This window comes from Microcaecilia unicolor, chromosome 7, assembly GCF_901765095.1.
Source record: "Microcaecilia unicolor chromosome 7, aMicUni1.1, whole genome shotgun sequence".
NCBI classification, from domain to species: domain Eukaryota; kingdom Metazoa; phylum Chordata; class Amphibia; order Gymnophiona; family Siphonopidae; genus Microcaecilia; species Microcaecilia unicolor.
This window is the reverse complement of record NC_044037.1, coordinates 123,071,969-123,092,289: the sequence shown is the minus strand read 5'-3', so window position 1 is coordinate 123,092,289 and position 20,321 is coordinate 123,071,969. Positions and strand designations below refer to the sequence as shown.

The 20,321-nt window shown below is 46.2% G+C and overlaps 1 protein-coding gene across 1 annotated transcript in view; it reads left to right on the top strand.

Annotated features, from left to right (window-relative positions):
* Positions 1–20,321, top strand: part of MMP25 (matrix metallopeptidase 25) — a 426,665-nt gene that overhangs the window by 163,501 nt on the left and 242,843 nt on the right. The gene's annotated exons all lie outside the window — the stretch shown is intronic.

Genomic DNA, 20,321 nt, shown 5'->3' with positions numbered 1-20,321 from the left:
CGCTCCCATCTATGTCCAATGATTTTCCTCCCTCCCCTGCCCTCCCCTCCCGCTTCCATCCATGTCCAATGATTTTCCTCCCTCCCCTGCCCTCCCCTCCCGCTCCCATCTCATGTCCAGCGATTTTCCTCCCTCCCCTGCCCTCCCCTCCCGCTCCGATCTCATGTCCAGCGATTCTCCTCCCTCCCCTGCCCTCCCCTCCCGCTCCCAAACATGCCCAGCGATTGCCCTTCGCCCCCACTGTCCCCTCCCGCTCCCATCCATCTTTTTTAAATACCTCCTCACCGTTGAAGCGCCGCGTTAAAGTCCTGCTGCCCGTCTCTAGCTTTCCCTCCCTGTTTGCTGCAGTTCGCGTGAACTTCGTGCCCTTAGTCCCGCCTTCTGACATATGACGTCAGAAGGCGAGACTAAGGGCACGAAGTTCACGCGAACTACAGCAAATGGAGGAAAAGCTTGGGCAGCAGCAGCAGGGCTTTAATGTGGCGCTTCAACGGCGAGGAGGTATTTAAAAAAGATGGATGGGAGCGGGAGGGGACGGTGGGGGCGAAGGGCAATCGCTGGGCATGTTTGGGAGCGGGAGGGGAGGTAAGCATGGCGCCCTCCTGCCATGCTTACCTCCTGCAATGGATCCGGCTCGCCCCAAACAACAACCGGCTCGCAAGAGCTGTCAAAATTTAACAAGCGGCTCTTGCGAGCCGGAGCGAGCCGGCTCCAGCACACCACTGAGCATATGCCCTAAATTGACCACCTAGAACGAATCCACTAGTTCCTCAATAAGTGCTCTTAGGGAGCCATAGAAAGTCCCTCTCACCATAGCCATTGCAGCAGATGATAGATGGCAAGATGGCAACTGACCTTGATGTGTGCCCATTGCTATACCGCCAGTTCCATTATTCAACTATAACTGTTGCCTAACTCTAAACTTTCCATGTTGTGGTCAACCACCCAATGGGTGTGCTGTACTACCAAGGTATATATCCACCCCAACCGCAACCCCACCCCGCTTGTAGAAGGTACCACTGTCTCACCAGAGCTGCATCCATGTTGTATCCATAATCTGATCATGCATCACTGTAGTCCTGGCCATTGGTGGCAATCACATAAATGGTCATTCCTTGCAAATGAAATGACAATCTATTCATGCATCTCCCCTCTGTTGATCTTTCCGTATCTTGCTGCTATATAGCCCTCTAATTGTACCATCTCCTAACACACATGCTTAATTCAAACAGCTGTCATGAGGGAAGAGGAAAGGGAGAAGAAGAGCATGGAAGAAAAGGAGGAGGAGGGCTCCAACTCTCCATCAAGTCCTTCTGCTACCTGTCTACAGTGGCTTGGGGGCCTGAGTCTGAGCCCCTCCACTTTGGCTCAGGCCTGCCCAACTGCAGTACTTTGTTTTTTTTTATTTATTTTATTTTCAATCAATGGTCAGTACAAACAAACGTACAACGTAGCAAGTCACAACAATACCATTACCCAGATGCCAATCAATACAGTGAACAAGGTGTCAAAGGAACACGTGGAACACATGAAGTAAAGGTCCCCCATAGCTGACCATTGAAACAGTTTTTACGTTACCCCAACATACACCAAACAGACACACTCTGTTTGTTGTATGTTGGGGTAATGTAAAATTTACTAGTTATTTATTTATTTGCTGCATTTATATCCCACATTTTCCCACCTATTTGCAGGCTCAATGTGACTTACAATATAATACAACAACAATCACATTAATGGGATAAGGAAATCTGAATATAGATAACAAATAAGGTGCATGAGAATACTAACCTACTAACCTACACCCTAAACACACTAGATCCCATATACTCCCACTACCCCCCCCCCCCCCCCCCAAACAGAAAAAAAAAAGATACAAAGATTTACTCAGTCGTGGGGTATGAGTCCAAGAATTATTTTCCACAAGGCAACATAACATCTCCTATCAATGTTGATATGTACAGATTTCAAACTGTGCCAGTTACCTCATCTACTGTTGCAGGGGAGGTGGGTTTTCAGATACCCAATCAGACAAAATCACTTGCTTAACTAATAAGATAGCATTATCAAGAAAACAACCTGAGAGGCAGAAAACCCTTGCACCAGCAGAGTGTCTTGAGAGGTACAATTATATTTCTATAGTGCTGTGTATGTCTAGTGGTAGCGCTATAGAAATGATAAGAAGTAGTAGTAGTAGTAAGAGCCCAGGAGTAAAGCACAATAGTCCCAGTCAGGAGAGCCTTGAATAATTTGGAATCAGAAAACAACAAGGCAGGCAGTCTGCCAAATCTAACATGGAAGATAAAACCAAAAGGCAGACCTTATAAAGATCATAGACTTTATTAGTAAATTAAAAGCTCCCAGGAGGCATCACGAAACAAAGTCTATGCTGAGAGAAGGGGACAGAATTTCCCTGGCCATGAAGAAGATCGAAAAGTTTAAAAGAGGAGCTCCACCCCACCACCCATCCCTGAGGAAAATATTTATCTTTGCCAGTAAAAGCCTCATGCAGCCAGCACACTAGCGCAGCCATGTTATAAAGTCTGATATCCAGCACATTAAGGCCTCCCTGAGACCGATCCAGGACAAGTTTAGCCATACCAATCCTGGGTGCTTTTGCCTTCCATATAAATTTGGAAATAGTGGAACAAAAATTGAACTCATCTTTGCACTTCAGCCAAGGTGACATGGTTTGCAAGGGATATAACAGTTTTGATAACATGGTCATTGTCAGGAGTGCTCCTGGTACCAGTAGGCCTTAACCTCCCAAATGCCTGCATCCCTTATGCACTGTCCATTCTGCTCTAAGACGGGTAAGGTGGCATATTCAGGGTTGCCAGGTGGAAAATTTTTTTCCAGCCCACTGGAGCCCAAAAAACAGCCCAAAAACCGCCCAAACACAAACCCCGCCCCTGACACCCCCACCCCCGCGTCATCACCCCCGCCCCCGCCGTCACCGGCCCCGCCTCCCACGTCACCGGCCCCGCCTCCCCATCATCGGCCCCGCCTCTCACGTCATCGGCCCCGCCTCCCCGTCATCGGCCCCGCCTCCCACGTCATCGGCCCCGCCTCCCACGTCATCGGCCCCGCCTCCCACGTCACTAACCCCGCCCACAACGTCATTAACCCCACCCAAAAACGTCACTAACCCCGCCCCCCCCCGCGGCCGAAAAAAACCGCCCGAAGCACAAAAACCAGCCCAAAAAACCGCAACCCGCCGCGGGCAAAAATTTCCCGCGGCGGGTCGCGGAAAACCGCCCAATTGGGCGGTAAAACCGCCCACCTGGCAACACTGGGCATATTAAGGACTGCCCAACCTAAGACATGAGGTTTGGACTCATATTGGGATTTAAACATCTCACTACTGTAGAGATATGAATTAGCAGGAACAATTTAACTGGAGGTATGGGACCATGAAAAAAAAAAGAAAAAAAAAAGGTGTGGAGATGTCAGGAGTGCTGGAAGTCAAAATTATTGCTGGACATAAACCAGCTTGACAATATTAAACCAGCTTCTGACCTCTGATAAACTCTCCCCCCTCCCCTTCAGGAACCACTGAGGATGGCACCAAATGGTGGTCAGAGGCCTGATAGCCCTTTGGTTTCTCAATTACTCTTGATTAACATACCTTTTGTTCCATCTGGGAGCAGGGCTTCAGAGCAACCAAGGCCAGACATAGAGGCTCCATCACTAGGGATTTCAAAGAGATACAACCTATGAAATTTGTCACCTTTCTTCCTGACTTCAGAGAAGTTTTCCTGACTTCAAAAAGTAATCTGGAGTTCTGTAAAGGAAATAACTGGGAAGGAGAGAAGTTATTTGATCTCTTTCTGCTCCTGTTCCCTCGCAGTTCTTATTAGGTATAAAGCAGAGTTCAGGACACTACTGGGGGCTGTCTTTCTCTGTGCAGCAGAGCACAGAGATCCGCTTGGGGTCTACTGCTTCTCTCTCTGTGTCCAGGGCACTACCTCTCTCTCTCTCTCTCTCTCTCTCTCTCTCTCTTGGTCTCTGAGCCCGCAGGGCACGGGACTCTGCTGGGCTGTCTTTGTTTCTTCTTCTTCTTTCTCTGCACACCTCCATCTTTAGCCACCAGAGCACCTGGCTCTGCTCCCCCCATTCTCAGACAGCCCTATTCCAAGGTTTCTTTCTTCCTCTGAACAAACACCCTATCCTTTCTTTCTCTCCCTAAACACACACAGATACAGCCCTGTATCAGTTACCTGTACTAAGTGCTGTGAGCCAATGCATATATGCAAATATAATATACTTTATATATCCAAATCCGTGTGGATTGCGTATTCTTTGGGAACCCACTGCCTCTGTGAAATGGACCCCGGGACCAACCCTAGACAACGATAGCTGACAGTCATTTTTACCAAAGCCATTCAGCTCATCAGAGATAGGGAAAGGTCACACCATTTTGAGCAGAGATTGCAGATGGCATCCTAGTGCCTGTGCACATTAGCGGAGTACAAGGTTGCTGGATTGATACTCAAGAAAATGGCCAAATACCACATGGGTTAGGAAGTAGGGGGAATAACAAGATCTTGGTGCCACAGAGCCTTTGGGCCTCCCGCCAGCACCAAGAGCTCCGACTCAGAAGAATTCACTTGCAACCCAGACAATTTACCAAAGGCTCGAACAATGTCTAATGCTGGTTCAAGGTGTCAGGGAGCCTGGGTAAGATATAGAAGAATGGCATCCATGAATAAGCTAATTTTACACTCTACTCCTTCCACCCTGAAGCCCCTAACCAGATCAGTTGAGCGGATCTATATGGCCAAAGGCTCAATAGCCATCAAGAATAGGAGAGGGGAAAGGGGGCATCCCTGCCTGGTATCTCTAAGTCAAATGGAGTAGATAAACTCCCGTTCACCAACAGACACGCCCACGGCATAATGTACAAGGTAGTCACCCATCCCAGAAAAAGCCCCTGCAGACCATAGTGCTCCAGAACCCAAAACAAATACTCCCAGGTTATGCTATCAAATGCCTTTTCCATATGAAGTCCCACAATAGCTGAAGTGCCACCCTTCCCCCTGTGATCATGAATGACAGACCAAACCTTCAGGAGACTCATAAAGGCATATCTACCAGGTACAAATCCCACCTGGTCAGGGTGGATGATAGTTGGCAGATAAGCATTCAGGAGCCATGCCAAAGTAACATAGTAACATAGTAGATGACGGCAGAAAAAGACCTGCACGGTCCATCCAGTCTGCCCAACAAGATAACTCATATTTGCTGCTTTTTGTGTCTACCCTACAAAGTAGTCGCTAGTATCTTACCTCCCTGTTTACTAAGCCGCATTGCAAAGCCAACACAGTCCAATCAAAGTGAACGGGCTATGTTAGCATTAGCGCACGGCAGCTGCTAGCGCTCCTTAGTAAACAAGGGGGTTAATGTCTTGATTAAGAAGTGAGATAGGTCTATAGGTCCTTTCCCGGCTTAGGAAGCAAGACCACATGGGCCACATTATCTTGTACCTGACTAGGATCTGTAGTAATCACATTGCACCTCCCAGCAGATCTGTCACTAAATCCTGCACAATGCAGTGATATTAAGGACCAAACCCATCAGGCCCAGGCGTCTTAATTTAAGATGTTTGATACAGTATGCAATCTCGGCCTTAGTCAGTGGGCTATTCAAAGCATGGAGCTGATCCACATTAAATCACGGTAATAAGAGTCCCTGAAAAAACGAATCCAGCACTTCCATATTGAGGTCCCACTTCCCATAAAGGCTCTTATAAAACAAAATAAACTGCTGTACTATCTGTTGCTCCTGGGTATCCCTCCAGTGTCCCTTATTACCTGTCTCTTTTTTGGGATCCCTACTAAGGTAGCTAGCAATTTCACCGCCTTTTCTCTCTAGTGATGAAGTTTATAACACTGGTAGTATAGCATTTCCCACATGCATCGCTTTGCACTTGCTCACATTAAACTTCATCTGCCATTTGGATGCCCAGTCTCCCAGTCTTGTAAGGTCCTCTTGCAATTTTTCACAATCCTCTTACCATTTAACAACTTTGTATCGTCAGCAAATTTATTTACCTCACTAGTTATTCACATCTCTAGATGCGTGGGATATACATAAAGGAATCCTGTGCAGAAGGAATGGATCCTCAGAAGCTTAGCCGAAATTGGGTGGCGGAGCAGGTGGGGGGAAGAGGTGTTGGTGGTTGGGAGGCGAGGATAGTGGAGGGCAGACTTATACGGTCTGTGCCAGAGCCGGTGATGGGAGGCGGGACTGGTGGTTGGGAGGCGGGGAATCCTGCTGGGCAGACTTATACGGTCTGTGCCCTGAAAAAGACAGGTACAAATCAAGATAAGGTATACCATACACACATGAATTTATTTTGTTGGGCAGACTGGATGGATCATGCAGGTCTTTTTCTGCCGTCATCTACTATGTTACTATGTTTGTTTAGCACTCTGTTGGAAGATTGCATCAGTCTTCTGCCATAACTCCCCTAACTTCACCCACACAGAGGGATCCAGATATTGAATATGCTGACGCCATAATAATTGATACTCTCAAGTTGTCGAACAACTCCATCTCCCTTGCTTTCTTTTTGTGGGCTGTATAGAAAAAGATATGACCCCCACATAACAGCTTTGGAAGCCTCCCAAAAAACCACCGCCCCAACATCTGGTGTGTCATTAAGATGATGATACTCTACCCACTTGGCTCTCAGAAAAGTATGAAACTCAGGATCGTAATATAAGTGAGGCGCTAGTCTCCAAGAATGCTCCCTACAGATATTAGAGCAGTTTGTCTTGTTAGGAGCCATAAAGGTCAAATGCAAAACCACCGCTGAATGGTCAGACACCAGCATGGTTTGGATCTTTATGTCCTGGACTTGGGATAAGAGAGATGATGCCAGAAGGAAATAATCCAATCAGGCATACACATTATGAGCATGGGAGTAAAAGGTATAATTGTAAGCAAAGGGGTGATACAAATGCCAGATATCAAAGAGATCTAGGTGCTGAAGCAAAAAATTCCTTCCATGGTCTTCATGATCTCTCCCCGGTTTCTGAAATGACTTACAATCAATTGACGGATCTGCAGTAATATTAATGTCCCCTCCTATTATAAGTTTATAGTCTGAATAGCCAGTTAACAGACATACAGGCTTATTTTCAAAAGAGAAGGACGTCCATCTTTCGACACAAATCAGAAGATGGGCATCCTTCTCACAGGGTCGCCCAAATCGGCATAATCAAAAGCCGATTTTGTGCGTCCCCAACTGCTTTCCATCGTGGGGACAACTAAAGTTCACGGGGGGGGGGGGGGGGGGGGGTGTCGGAGGCGTAGCGAAGGCGGGACTTGGGCATGCCTAACACATGGGCGTCCTCGACCCATAATGGAAAAAAAAGGGCATCCCTGACGAACACTTGGAGGACTTTACCTGGTCCTGTTTTTCTTATGACCAAGGCACAAAAAGGTGCCCGAACTGACCAAATGACCACCGGACAGAACCGGGGAGGACCTCCCGTTACTCCCCCAGTGGTCACTAACCCCCTCCCACCCTCAAAAAACATCTTTAAAAATCTTTTGTACCAGTCTCTATGCCAGCCTCAAATGTCATACTCAGGTCCATCACAGCAGTATGCAGGTCCCTGGAGCAGTTTTAGTGGGTGCAGTGCACTTCAGGCAGGCGGACCCAAGCCCATCCCCCCCTACCTGTTACACTTGTGGTGGTAAATGTGAGCCCTCCAAAACCCACCACAAACCCACTGTACCCATATCTAGGTGCCCCCCTTCACCCGTAAGGGCTATGGTAGTGGTGTACACTGGTAGGTAGTGGGTTTTGGGTGGGTTTTGGGGGGTCAGCACACAAGGCAAGGGAGCTATGTTCCTGGGATCAATTTCTGAAGTCCACTGCAGTGCCCCCTAGGGTGCCCAGTTGGTGTCCTGGCATGTCAGGGGGACCACTGCACTACGAATGCTGGCTCCTCCCATGATCAAAGAGCTTGCATTTGGTAATTTCTGAGATGGGCGTCCTTAGTTTCCATTATCGCCGAAAATCAGAAATGACCAAGTCTAGGGATGACCATCTCTAAGGACGACCTAAATGTCAATATTTGGGCGTCCCTGACCATATTATCAAAACGAAAGATGGACGTCCATCTTGTTTCGATAATATGGATTTCCCCGCCCCTCCACTGGGATGTTTTGCGAGAACATCCTCAGCAAAACTTGGGCGTCCCCTTCGATTATGCCCCTCATAGCGATTGCAAGAAAAATTTGTGAGTACATACATTGGGAGCGTAAATATTGCAAAGCATCGGCTTGAGCCCCCCAAGGGCACAAGGTACCTACCTTCTCAGTCCTGCAGTTGTTTTTGAATCTGAAAAGATAATTGTTTATTAAGTAGGATGACTACTCCCCTCTGATGCCCATTGAAGGCAGAATAGTACACCTCACCCACACACCCATCCACCCCCTGCGTAATTCTTCATGCTCTGTGCTGGTGAGGTGAGTTTAGTTTTTTCAAATAATTAAAGCTAGTTATTTCAAATAATTAAAATTTTTAATTCTTTTGACTGGAGAATGGTACCATCTACATTCAATGTAGTTAGCTTCAGATCAGCCTTGCTCCAAGACTCCCCAGTCAAACCTCACAGATAGTGTACAACTCAAGGCTGCAGAAGGGCCGCCATGTGGATCCACCTCCAAATCCCATGACATACATCGACTCTTATCTATCCCACTCACAAAGCAGATAAACAACAGAAAGCCCACCCCAGCCCAACCCCCACCACCAGGTACACAAGAATCCCTCAATTAACTCTCCCCTCCTCATTGTCAACACAACCAACAAACATTCAGTTACACTCAGCCACCCAACAATCAACCATACACCCCATCCCCCCAACACCCCCCCCCACCACTCTCTCCTGCCCCTTCCTATTCCTCATATTAAACGCACTCCCTCCCTCCATTAGAGTTCCCACCCTCGAAGGTCTGACACAACCCCTGCCACACTTTGCAGATCCACGGCATCTCCCCCCACCTAACTGTTTTACAAAATGTAAACACTATCAGAGTATAACAGGCACAAAATTTAAAATGAAGCAGACATTAGAAAACAAAGAACAGCAGGTCCAGTAATGTAATGTAGCAGACTGCCCTATGTCTCGAAGGCTGCACCCTAACACTTTCTCCCTCATCTCCAGGATGCTCCAGACCTGAGCACCTGGTTATCCAAAAGGGGTGCTCCGCTTGAAGATCAAAGTTGTGTTCGAAACGGAAACATGGAAGAACAAGAAACAGTATGAAATATGCATGTTCTAGGAATATGCAGGTGCAACAGCCTCCCTTTTTCATCCTCGCTGCAGGCAAACCCCAACTGAAAATGTAAAACAATCAGGGCGAACAGAGGCATGGTGCAGCTCCTAGTCAAATGCAATACCAAAGCAGGTTTAATAGTATATGAGTAGATCAAGTGGGCCTGTTAAGGCCCTCCACAAATGCTCTCGCCTCCTCTACAGATTGTCTTGCCCTCTCTAAAATGTCTTGTCCCTGTATCACACTCGTAATTTTTCTGAGTAAACCAGAGCGAACTTAATGCCTTTCTGATGAAGCATGGTTTTTCTTTGATCTGCCACTTTGATTGAGATCTCATTAAAGAGAAGAAGTCATGCACCCTCATATTTCGAGGGCCCTCCCCACCTGTAGGCTTGAAGGAGTTGTTCTCTCTCCAATTAATGTATCGTGTATTCTTGGCCTGTGTTCGCCTTGGGTCATACCGTCTTCAGTATATAGGTTAGCATCAGATACTGACTCAGGAAGGTCTACAGTCTGCAAGTTGTTGTAACGACTGCAGTTATCTTGCTTCTCAAGTTGGTCCTGGAAAGCTCTAGTTGTCACCTGTAAAGTCTCCAATTGCTGTTCCAACCTGACCTCCTATCCTCCTAGTCTGAGACCTGGCGCCCCCACTTCAGTGAGTCTTTGCCTGTGAGAATCACAATGTTCCCAAAGCTACTCCACCACCAACTGCAGCTTGATGAAGTGATCCTCCAGAGCCGCTGCCTCCGACTGAGAGATCTCCTGCACCCAATCACCCACCAGCATAGTGAACATCAGCTGGGACTCCGCCATCTTGGAAGGGCTAGCTTTTGGCTTCTCACATGGTGCCCAGACAAGTTTTGCTGGCAATTAGCACCAGAAACTCAGGCCAAATTGTGCACTGAGGGTTTATCCGTCTGCAGTATTAAGTAGTGGTGAATACAGTTGCCAACATGGTGTTAAAAAGTATGTTTTGGGGAGTTACCGCCGGAGCTCTGCTCTCACTCGTTCTTCTAGGCAGGCAGCAACAAATGACCCCCTCCAGTACCTTGAATAGCTGGCGGGAATGCCCAAGCCCCGTCAGTCAAAGAGCTGCAAAGCCCAAACCTCCCCTGATGTGAGGAAGTCGGCAGTATGCTTTTTAGCAGCCAAGGCCAGTACTCCTCGCATACATAGTTCACATGCATGAACTGAGCATATGTGAGGAGTGCTAGCATCAGTGGAACTTAGAAAAAATGTTGCTGACTTCCTCACACCAGGGGAGGTTCGGGCCATGGAGCCTTTCTCGTCTACTTTGTCTTGCTTTTCTTGTGTGGAGTTTAGACTCTTATGCCTGTTGCTTCATCTGAATTAAGGCCATTTGAGACTGAGTGGCAATCCCTTATGTGATACTAGTAAAAAAGGCCCGTTTCTGACACAAATGAAACGGGCGCTAGCAAGGTTTTCCTCGGAGTGTGTATGTTTGGGAGAGTGTATGTGAGAGTGTCTGTTTGTGAGTCAGAGTGAAAGTGTGATTGTGTGAGAGAGAGCGTGAGTCTGGGTGTGAGTGTGTTTGTGAGGGAGTGTGTGTGTGAGAATGAGTGTGTGTGCAAGTGTGTATGTGAGACACAGTGTGAGTGAGAGTGTGTGTGTGTGGGCGAGAGAGAGAGTGTGTGTGAGACACAGATTCTCTGTTTGAGTGAGTGTATGAGACCAAGCGAGTGTGTGAGTGACTGTGTGGCACATAGAGAGTGAATGTGATACAGTGTGAGACAGAGTGTGTGAGAGTGAGAGTCAGAAAGACATTGTATATGAGAGAGAGAGTGTGAGCCGTGCCCTCCCAATCCATGGCCATCTGTCCCCTGCCCCCTCCATTCATCCTTTTCCAGCAATTCCCCTCTGTCCCTGAGCCCTGCCCTCCCAATCCATGGCCATCCATGTTTGTCTGTCACCTGCCCCCTCCATTCATCCCTATCCTGCATTTCCCCTCTCTGCCTGAGGCCTGCCCTGCAATCCATATCCATCCATGCCCATCTGTCCCCTCCATTCATCCCTATCCAGCAATTCCCCTCTCCCTGAGTCCTGCCCTTCCAATCCATGCCCATCCATGCTCATCTGTCACCTGGCCCCTCCATTTTTCCCTATCCAGCATTTCCCCTCTCTGCCTGAGGCCTGCTCTGCAATCCATATCCATCCATGCCCATCTGTCCCCTCCATTCATCCCTATCCAGCAATTCCCCTCTCCCTGAGTCCTGCCCTTCCAATCCATGCCCATCCATGCTCCTCTGTCACCTGGTCCCTCCATTTTTCCCTATCCAGCATTTCCCCTCTCTGCCTGAGGCCTGCTCTGCAATCCATATCCATCCATGCCCATCTGTCCCCTCCATTCATCCCTATCCAGCAATTCCCCTCTCCCTGAGTCCTGCCCTTCCAATCCATGCCCATCCATGCTCATCTGTCACCTGGCCCCTCCATTTTTCCCTATCCAGCATTTCCCCTCTCTGCCTGAGGCCTGCTCTGCAATCCATATCCATCCATGCCCATCTGTCCCCTCCATTCATCCCTATCCAGCAATTCCCCTCTCCCTGAGTCCTGCCCTTCCAATCCATGCCCATCCATGCTCCTCTGTCACCTGGTCCCTCCATTTTTCCCTATCCAGCAATTTCCCTCTCTCCCTGAGTCCTGCCCTTCCAATCCATGCCCATCCATGCTCCTCTGTCCCCTGCCGCCTCCATTCATCCTTTTCCAGCAAGTCCCCTCTCGCCCTTCCATGTTCCCCCCCCCCTTCGCATCCATGCTACGCTCTCTCCCATGTCCCAGCCTGGCCCGCCCTCTTCTCCCCCCCCCCCTTCGCATCCATGCCCCCCCCCCTTCGCATCCATGCATCCTGTTTTTTTTTTTATTCTTTTTAACTTTACCTCCGTGGCGGTTCGTGCAGCGAAGCGTCAGGGAAGGAGGCGGCGCTCCCGACGTCTAGCTTTCCCTTCGCTGTGTTCCGCCTTCAAGGCGGAACACAGCGAAGGGAAGGCTAGACGTCGGGAGCGCCGCCTCCTTCCCTGACGTTTCGCTTCCGGATTTGTTTGTTTTCTCGCGAGGGCGGGGCAGAGACGGCAGGCTGAACCCTTCAGCCTCAGCCTGGGAGTGACGTCAGATGGCTTCAAGGCTTCAGGCTTCAGGCTTCACAGAACTGAGGCTTCGGGCTTCAAGTTTGTGGCTTCACAGAACGTGGCTTCAGAACGTTGAGGGTGCGTTTTATTATATTAGATATGGGGAAGCACAAGATTGTAGAATGTAGGTGGTGGGGCAGTAGTTACCAGCTGTATGGACAAACATTTGCAACCTATAGTTCCAGCAGCAACCAGCGAGATTGGGCGATATCTGGTCTTAATCTCTCTTAACTCTAGTTGAGAGGTTAAGACCTACACTGCTTGTACCTTCTTGTTTCCTTACTAGCAGCCAGGACTGTATGGATAGTGCTATGCCCTTGGTTGTGGGCAGTGCATCTTTTCTAGCAAAAAAGGTGCCGCTACTCAAATGCTAGGCCACCCTTCAAGGGTGGGGTGATCACTGAGGGATCCACCCCACAATAGCCAGGCCCCCTGCAACCAGTCACAGAACCTATGACAAGGCAGAATTGGTGTGTAGAGCCTGAGCTTTTTCATTAAAACTTGGGGTCCTTGGGTCAATTTTAGCAGACAATGGAAAAGGTGCTGGTACTCAGTACCCCCAAGTACCCCCACAAAAAAAGCCCTGGTTGTGGGGAATGCAGACCAATTGGAAAACCTTCTCTTGTGGTTTATCATCTCTCTGTTGGCAATGTGACTTTAAAAGCTGTTCCTCCTCTGGAGAAAATGGTAATGTTTGTATCAAACATAGAAAGCAGCTAGGATATGTATCTTAAGGATGTTAGGCACATTGCTACTATGACTGAGAGGCTGTTGAGAGGTTCAGTCAATCAATTATGCAATTTTCTGCTGAAATGTTTGATAAATGCTCTTAGCTAAATGTTCAGCTGCTTTAGAATGATAACAGGATGAAGATATTAAAATTTCAAGTAGCTGTTATTCAGTCTGCTTCCACTTGTGAGCTTTTAAAATGGAGGGCTACACATTGAAATGGGGCTTTTATATACATGGAAAGGCAGTCCATTGGACATCAGCTTTTTCATGTATTTGCTTCTGCTTGCATAAATTATTACACATGGATGGAGGCCTTGAACTTAAACCAGTCCACTGAAATAAATACATGTGTAGCCCATCTGATGTTCATGCCAACCATACACACAGCTTTACTCTAATGCTCCCGAACCCTCACTCCTCTGTGTCTATCTACCTTATCTAGCTGTACTGCTATGCTTAGCTGTTAAGTAACCCTCATATGGACTGTTCTCTACTGGGTAGCCTGATCACCTGACATGCCATGGTTGCATCTGTTGGATTATTTGTAGTAAATAATTAGCAGATTTTAGTACACACAGCTTCAGCTTTAGAAATGTTAATTTCTTTCTTCATCTCTCTCTCATTCACCCCTGAATAATTCACTGCTGAGTCACTTTAAAGTTGAAGTAACAAAACATCTGTTTACTCACAGTTTGTAGTTAGATTATAATCAGACAGGCTTATATATACATATTACTATACATTTGTATTATCAGCTCCTTCCATGTGCTTAGATGGTAATGGATGCTCACACCACCATAGATCCTCTCAGGTTAGGAGAGATCATGAGCTCCATGTGCTCCATGTGCTGCATGTGCTGCATCTAACCCCCACAGGAAGTTGCATAGCAGTGTGACCTCTCTAAGTAATTCACATCAGAGGTCACAGAGTAATCACAGAGAAATAATAGGTGACAGGCAATGCATGTAAAATACAATTACATTCCAACAAACCCCTTCTCATGCATAACTGTCATGCAATTATTTATTCATACAAAGTCCAAGCTTTATACGCAGATTCACAAAATGTTCTCTGGGTAACGGTTTGGTCATGATGTCAGCTGTCATCTCACTGGTGTGACAATAGTGTAGACTGATGACCCCTTCTTTCGCCAACTCTCGCACGTTGTGGTATTTCGTTGCGATGTGCTTGGTGCGTGACTGAACCTTGTCATTCTGTGACAGTCGGATGCAGCTCTGATTATCTTCCATTATCTGGATTGGTCTCTTTTCAGCTATTCCAAAATCCAGCAAAAGTTTTTCAATCCACATCAGTTCTCTGCACGCTTCCGATACGGCCACATATTCAGCTTCTGTAGAAGACAAACTCACAATACTTTGTTTATGACTGGCCCATGAAATTTGTACATTTCCATACATAAACACATATCCACTTGTGGATTTACAGTATAATCAGAATGATCCCCTGCCCAATCTGAATCACAGTAACATATTAGTTTTGGATTACTATTGGCTGAAATCTTTAATTTACAATCAATGGTACCTTTTAAATACCTTACCATCCTTTTAACTGCAGTCCAATCTGATTTGGTAGGTGAGCTGACCCTTCTGCTCAAAATTCCTACTGCATTTGCTATATCAGCCCTGTATGTGGTAGCTAGATATAAAAGCTTACCTATGGCTGATCTATATTGGATGTTATCTGGTAAAGGTTCTCTTACTGTTTCATCCTTCAGAAAATCAGTGATCATGGGAGTGCTTACAACTTGGGCATCTTGCATACCTAAACTTTCAATAAGCTCATTTATTTTCTGCTTCTGGCTTAGAAGATAAGAACCATCATTTTGTTTCTCAATTTCTATACCAAGATAGTATGACACATTACCAAGTTCTTTTATCTCAACATTGAGGTTTAAACACTTTACAATGTCCTTGTACTCTTGCTCACTTTTGCTTGCAATGAGCAGATCATCAACAAAAGCTAAAATGTATGCATATTGTCCATTTCTGCACCTAGTGTACAAGCATTTATCTGCTTCACCTTGCTTAAATCCTAAATTTGTCAATATTTCATGCAATTTTTCATTCCAACATTTTGCACTTTGCTTTAATCCATAAAGACCTTTGTTTAATTTACACACTAGCTGTCTTTGTTTTGTATTTATGAAACCTGTTGGCTGTTCCATGTACAAGTCTTCAGTTATATCTCCGTGAAGAAACGCTGTTTTCACATCAATGTGGTTGACTTGCATGCCTTTTGAGACTGCAATGCTCAGAAGTGTTCTGATTGTCGTGTGTTTCACTACAGGTGCAAACACTTCATCAAAATCTTCTCCATATTTTTGAAGATATCCCTTTGCGACTAATCTGGCTTTATACCTTTCCACTTTTCCTTGTGCATTCCTTTTTAACTTGAATACCCATTTGCATCCTATAGCTTTCTTGCCAGGAGGTAATTTTGTAAGAATCCAAGTATTATTTTTATCCAATGCATCAATTTCTTCTTGTGCAGCTTTATGCCATTCAGCAGCTTCTTCTGCTGGCATTTTCTCAATCTCATCCCATGTTAAGGGCTCTTGAGCTTCTGCTGACTTTGTTAGGTAAGACAGTCTTGGGGGTGGAACACCTTTGTTTTCCCTGGATGAGCGTCTGACAACAGGTTGGTCTGACCTTTCTGCATCCTCTAAATCTGAGAGTCCTTCTCCAATTGATTCCCCTTCTCCAGCTGTTCTGTCTTGGTCTAAGCATATATTTAATCTTTTTGCTCGAAGGAGACATATGAATCTTAATTCCCACTGCCGATAATTAAACTCAGTTAATTTAGGCACCTTGAGAGAATAGAACAATGGTGAATTTCTTCCCTCAGCCATTTTCTTAGCCTTCTGTCTGCTGTGTGGGGGGAGAGAGAGACAGACTGAATCTTTCCTTTAAAACTTAAGAGAAAAATGTGGCCTTTTTTCTGCCTGGTAATATTTCTCTTCTTTTTCAATTCCTGAGCCCTGGGCCCATAACCCTTTTGTTGGATTATTTGTAGTAAATAATTAGCAGATTTTAGTACACACAGCTTCAGCTTTAGAAATGTTAATTTCTTTCTTCATCTCTCTCTCATTCACCCCTGAATAATTCACTGCTGAGTCACTTTAAAGTTGAAGTAACAAAACATCTGTTTACTCACAGTTTGTAGTTAGATTATAATCAGACAGGCTTATATATACATATTACTATACATTTGTATTATCAGCTCCTTCCATGTGCTTAGATGGTAATGGATGCTCACACCACCATAGATCCTCTCAGGTTAGGAGAGATCATGAGCTCCATGTGCTCCATGTGCTGCATGTGCTGCATCTAACCCCCACAGGAAGTTGCATAGCAGTGTGACCTCTCTAAGTAATTCACATCAGAGGTCACAGAGTAATCACAGAGAAATAATAGGTGACAGGCAATGCATGTAAAATACAATTACATTCCAACAGCATCTTGGCAGTACACTATTAGAGGCTGGAACATTCTTATCTTGATGCCATAGTCATGTACACATGCAATAGGTGTCCCATTCCCAGTGCTGCTCCCTGTCAGGGCATTCAGAGGGTGTTATTCCAGATGCATATAATACAGCATGTAAAGGCTCAGCTGTCTGATGGTTCAGGCCTTCACTATGAAGCACATTTAGTCTTGCACATTGGAGATCATCCCATCCACATGCCACAGATCTGTAGTCATAAGTATTGCAATACTGGGACAGACCAAAGGTCCATCAAGCCCAGCATCCTGTTTCCAGCAGTGGCCAAACCTGGTTACAAGTACCTGGCAAGATCCCAGTGAGGACAGCATTGCACCCAAAATTGTAGCACCCTTTTTAAGAATGGTGGGGATTTGCAAGCCCCAGCAGCTGGAATAGTCGTATACTCTGCAGCCCACAGCCATTAGACTCCCATGCTACTGTCTATGTGCTGCTGCCATGCTGGCCCTCCCTTCCATGCATGCTCAATTTTTGCGCATGCTGGAGGGGGGGTGCAGTGGCAGCTGCAGCACATAGAGAGTAGTATAAGAGTGTTCTAGCTGCAAACTGCAGAGTACAGGCTTATTCCAGCAGCTGAAAGAGGCCATCTTCAGCTGGCGGGGCTTCTGGATCCCCACCAGCTCAGGTATCTTATGGGAAAAATTAGGTGCCCTACCAACTTGGGCTCAAGCCCACCCAAACTACCACATCTGTTTACATCCCTGCTCTGCTCTGGCCTTTCCGTGTCCTCAGACAAGGTTCCAGCCATATGTATAGGTAGGATGGGCTCCTTAAAGTTCTGTGCATATCCTTTTTTTCCCACTGATTTGGATCTGTGAGCCACCATTAGAAGCTGACTGAAACTGCTTTTTGCAAATTTTCAGCTTCTACCAAAAAGCATGTGGAGGGGCATTTTCAAATGAAACATCCAAGTTGCGATTTGGATGTCCTTGCAAAATGGCGAAATCCAAAGGTGGGGAAACCCATATTTCCGAAACAAGATGGACGTCCATCTTTCATTTCAAAAATACTTTCAGGGACATCCAAATCCTTAATTTTGGACGTCCCTAGATTTGAACGTCCCTAGACATGGACGTTTCTGACTTTCGGCGATTTTCGAAACCAAAGACGTCCATGTCAAAAACGTCCAATTGCAAGCCATTTGGGCATGGGAGGAGCTAGCATTTGTAGTGCCCTGGTCCCCCTGACATGCCAGGACACCAACCGGGCACCCTAGGGGGCACTGCAGTGGACTTCATAAAATGCTCCCAGGAACATAGCTCCCTTACCTTGTGTGCTGAGCCCCCCCAAACCCCCCAACCCCCCCCCCCAAACCCACTACCCACAACTGTACACCACTACCATAACCCTTATGGGTGAAGGGGAGCACCTATATGTGGGTACAGTGGGTTTGTGGTGGGTTTTGGAGGGCTCGCTGTTTCCTCCACAAATGTAACAGGTAGGGGGGGTATGGGCCTGGGTCCACCTGTCTGAAGTGCACTACAGTACCCACTAAACTGCTCCTGTGACCTGCATGCGCTGTAATGGACCTGAGTATGACATCTGAGGCTGGCACGACATATTTTTAAAGATGGTTTTTGAGGGTGGGAGGGGGTTAGTGACCACTGGGGGAGTAACGGAAGGTCATCCCCGATTCTCTTCAGTGGTCATCTGGTCATTTTGGGCACCTTTTATGCCTTATTCGTCATAAAAACACATCTGGGTGAAAACGTCCAAGTGTTCGTCAGGGACGTCCTTGTTTTTTTCGATTATGGGTCAAAGACGTCCAAGTGTTAGGCACGCCCAAGTCTCGCCTTTGCTACGCCTCTGACATGCCCCCTTGAACTTTGGACGTCCTAGCAACAGACTGCAGTTGGAGACATCCAAAATTGGGTTTTGATTATACCAATTTGGACGTCTCTGGGAGAAGGACGTCCATCTTCCGATTTATGTCGAAAGATGGACATCCTTCTCTTTCAAAAATGAGCCCAATAGTCATTTTTGCCAAAAGCATGGCCAAAAATTAAAATAACTTTTCAACTGAAATCGAAATCGGGCAAAAAAAGGATTTTGAGCCGGTTTCAGCACCGTACCCAAAACTGAAATTCAATCAGCCTCTAGCCCTCATTATTCTTACAGAGTTGTGAAATAATAATCTGTCAGGTCTCCCCTTAGTCTTATAGAGTTGTGAAGTGATAATCTGTCAGGTCCCTTAAAGAGTTGGCCTCTTTTTAGACAAGAGAAGCTCATTCTTACCCTTTTTTTCTCAAAGATGCATTGCTTGCTGCCTCAGGGGCTATTTCAGTCTGTGTCCATAGAAATCAAACAAAATAAAACATGGAAAAGAAAATAAGATGATACCTTTTTTATTGGACATAACTTAATACATTTCTTGATTAGCTTTCGAAGGTTGCCCTTCTTCGTCAGATCGGAAATAAGCAAATGTGCTAGCTGACAGTGTATATAAGTGAAAACATTCAAGCATTACTATGACAGTCTGACAGGGTGGGAGGATGGGGGTGGGTCGGAGGTATGCATGGGGACATCAAAGCATATCATTGATATTCTAACAGGATGGGTGTGGATAGGTGAGGGGTGGGGTGATCAACAGAGACATACAGCTTTATGGTTTATAATGCGCTAGGAACCCCAGATCCTTGTTAAGTCCTTTGGGTGTTGGGTGTTAAAATATTCAATCATTCTGACTTCAAAGGTCTTACGTTCTTGTATGGTTTTAAAGTTACCTTTCAGTATTCTTACTGTGAAATCACTGGTACAGTTTCCTGGTTCTGTGAAGTGCTGTCCCACCGGGGTGGGGGCCCTACTGGCTGTATTGTTCATGTGATGTCTATGTAAATTGAATCTTGTCTTAAGCATCTGGCCTGTTTCTCCAATATAGCATCCTTCGTTACATTTTTTACACTGAATGATATATACCACATTGGAAGATGAGCAAGTGAAAGATCCCTTTATGTTGAATATCTTTCCTTTGTGGATAACTGTGGGGTCCTGTGAAATATTTTGGCATAGTTTGCAACTGGATAAATTACAGGGACGTGTGCCCTTCTGTTCCTTTTCAGTCTGTGATGGAAGTTTACTTCTGATTAGCTTGTGTTTAAGTTGGGTGGCTGTCGGAAGGCCAGTACTGGTGGGGATGGGAATATCTCTTTCAGTAATTCATCCTCCTGGAGTATAGGTTGTAGATCTCTTATGATTTTCCTCAGTTTTTCCAGCTCTGGATTGTATGTCACTACAAGGGGGATTCTGTCTGTGGATTTTTTCTCCTTGTACTGTAGCAGATTCTCCCTGGGTGTTTTGAGGGAGGAGGCAATATTCTTGGAGATTATTTTGGGGTTGTAGCCTTTCTGTTTGAAGGATGCTGTCAGGCTTTTAAGGTGTCTGTCTCTGTCCCCTGGGTCAGAGCAGATACAGTGGTATCTTGTGGCTTGGCTGTAAATGATGGATCTTTTTGTATGTGAAGGATGGAAGCTGGAGTTGTGGAGGTAGCTGCATCTGTCTGTGGGTTTCTTGTATATAGATGTTTGTATACAGCCATCACTGATTGAGACCGTGGTGTCCAAAAAATTGACTTTTTCTGGGGAGTAGTCAATTTTGAATCTGATTGTAGGATGGTATGTATTGAAG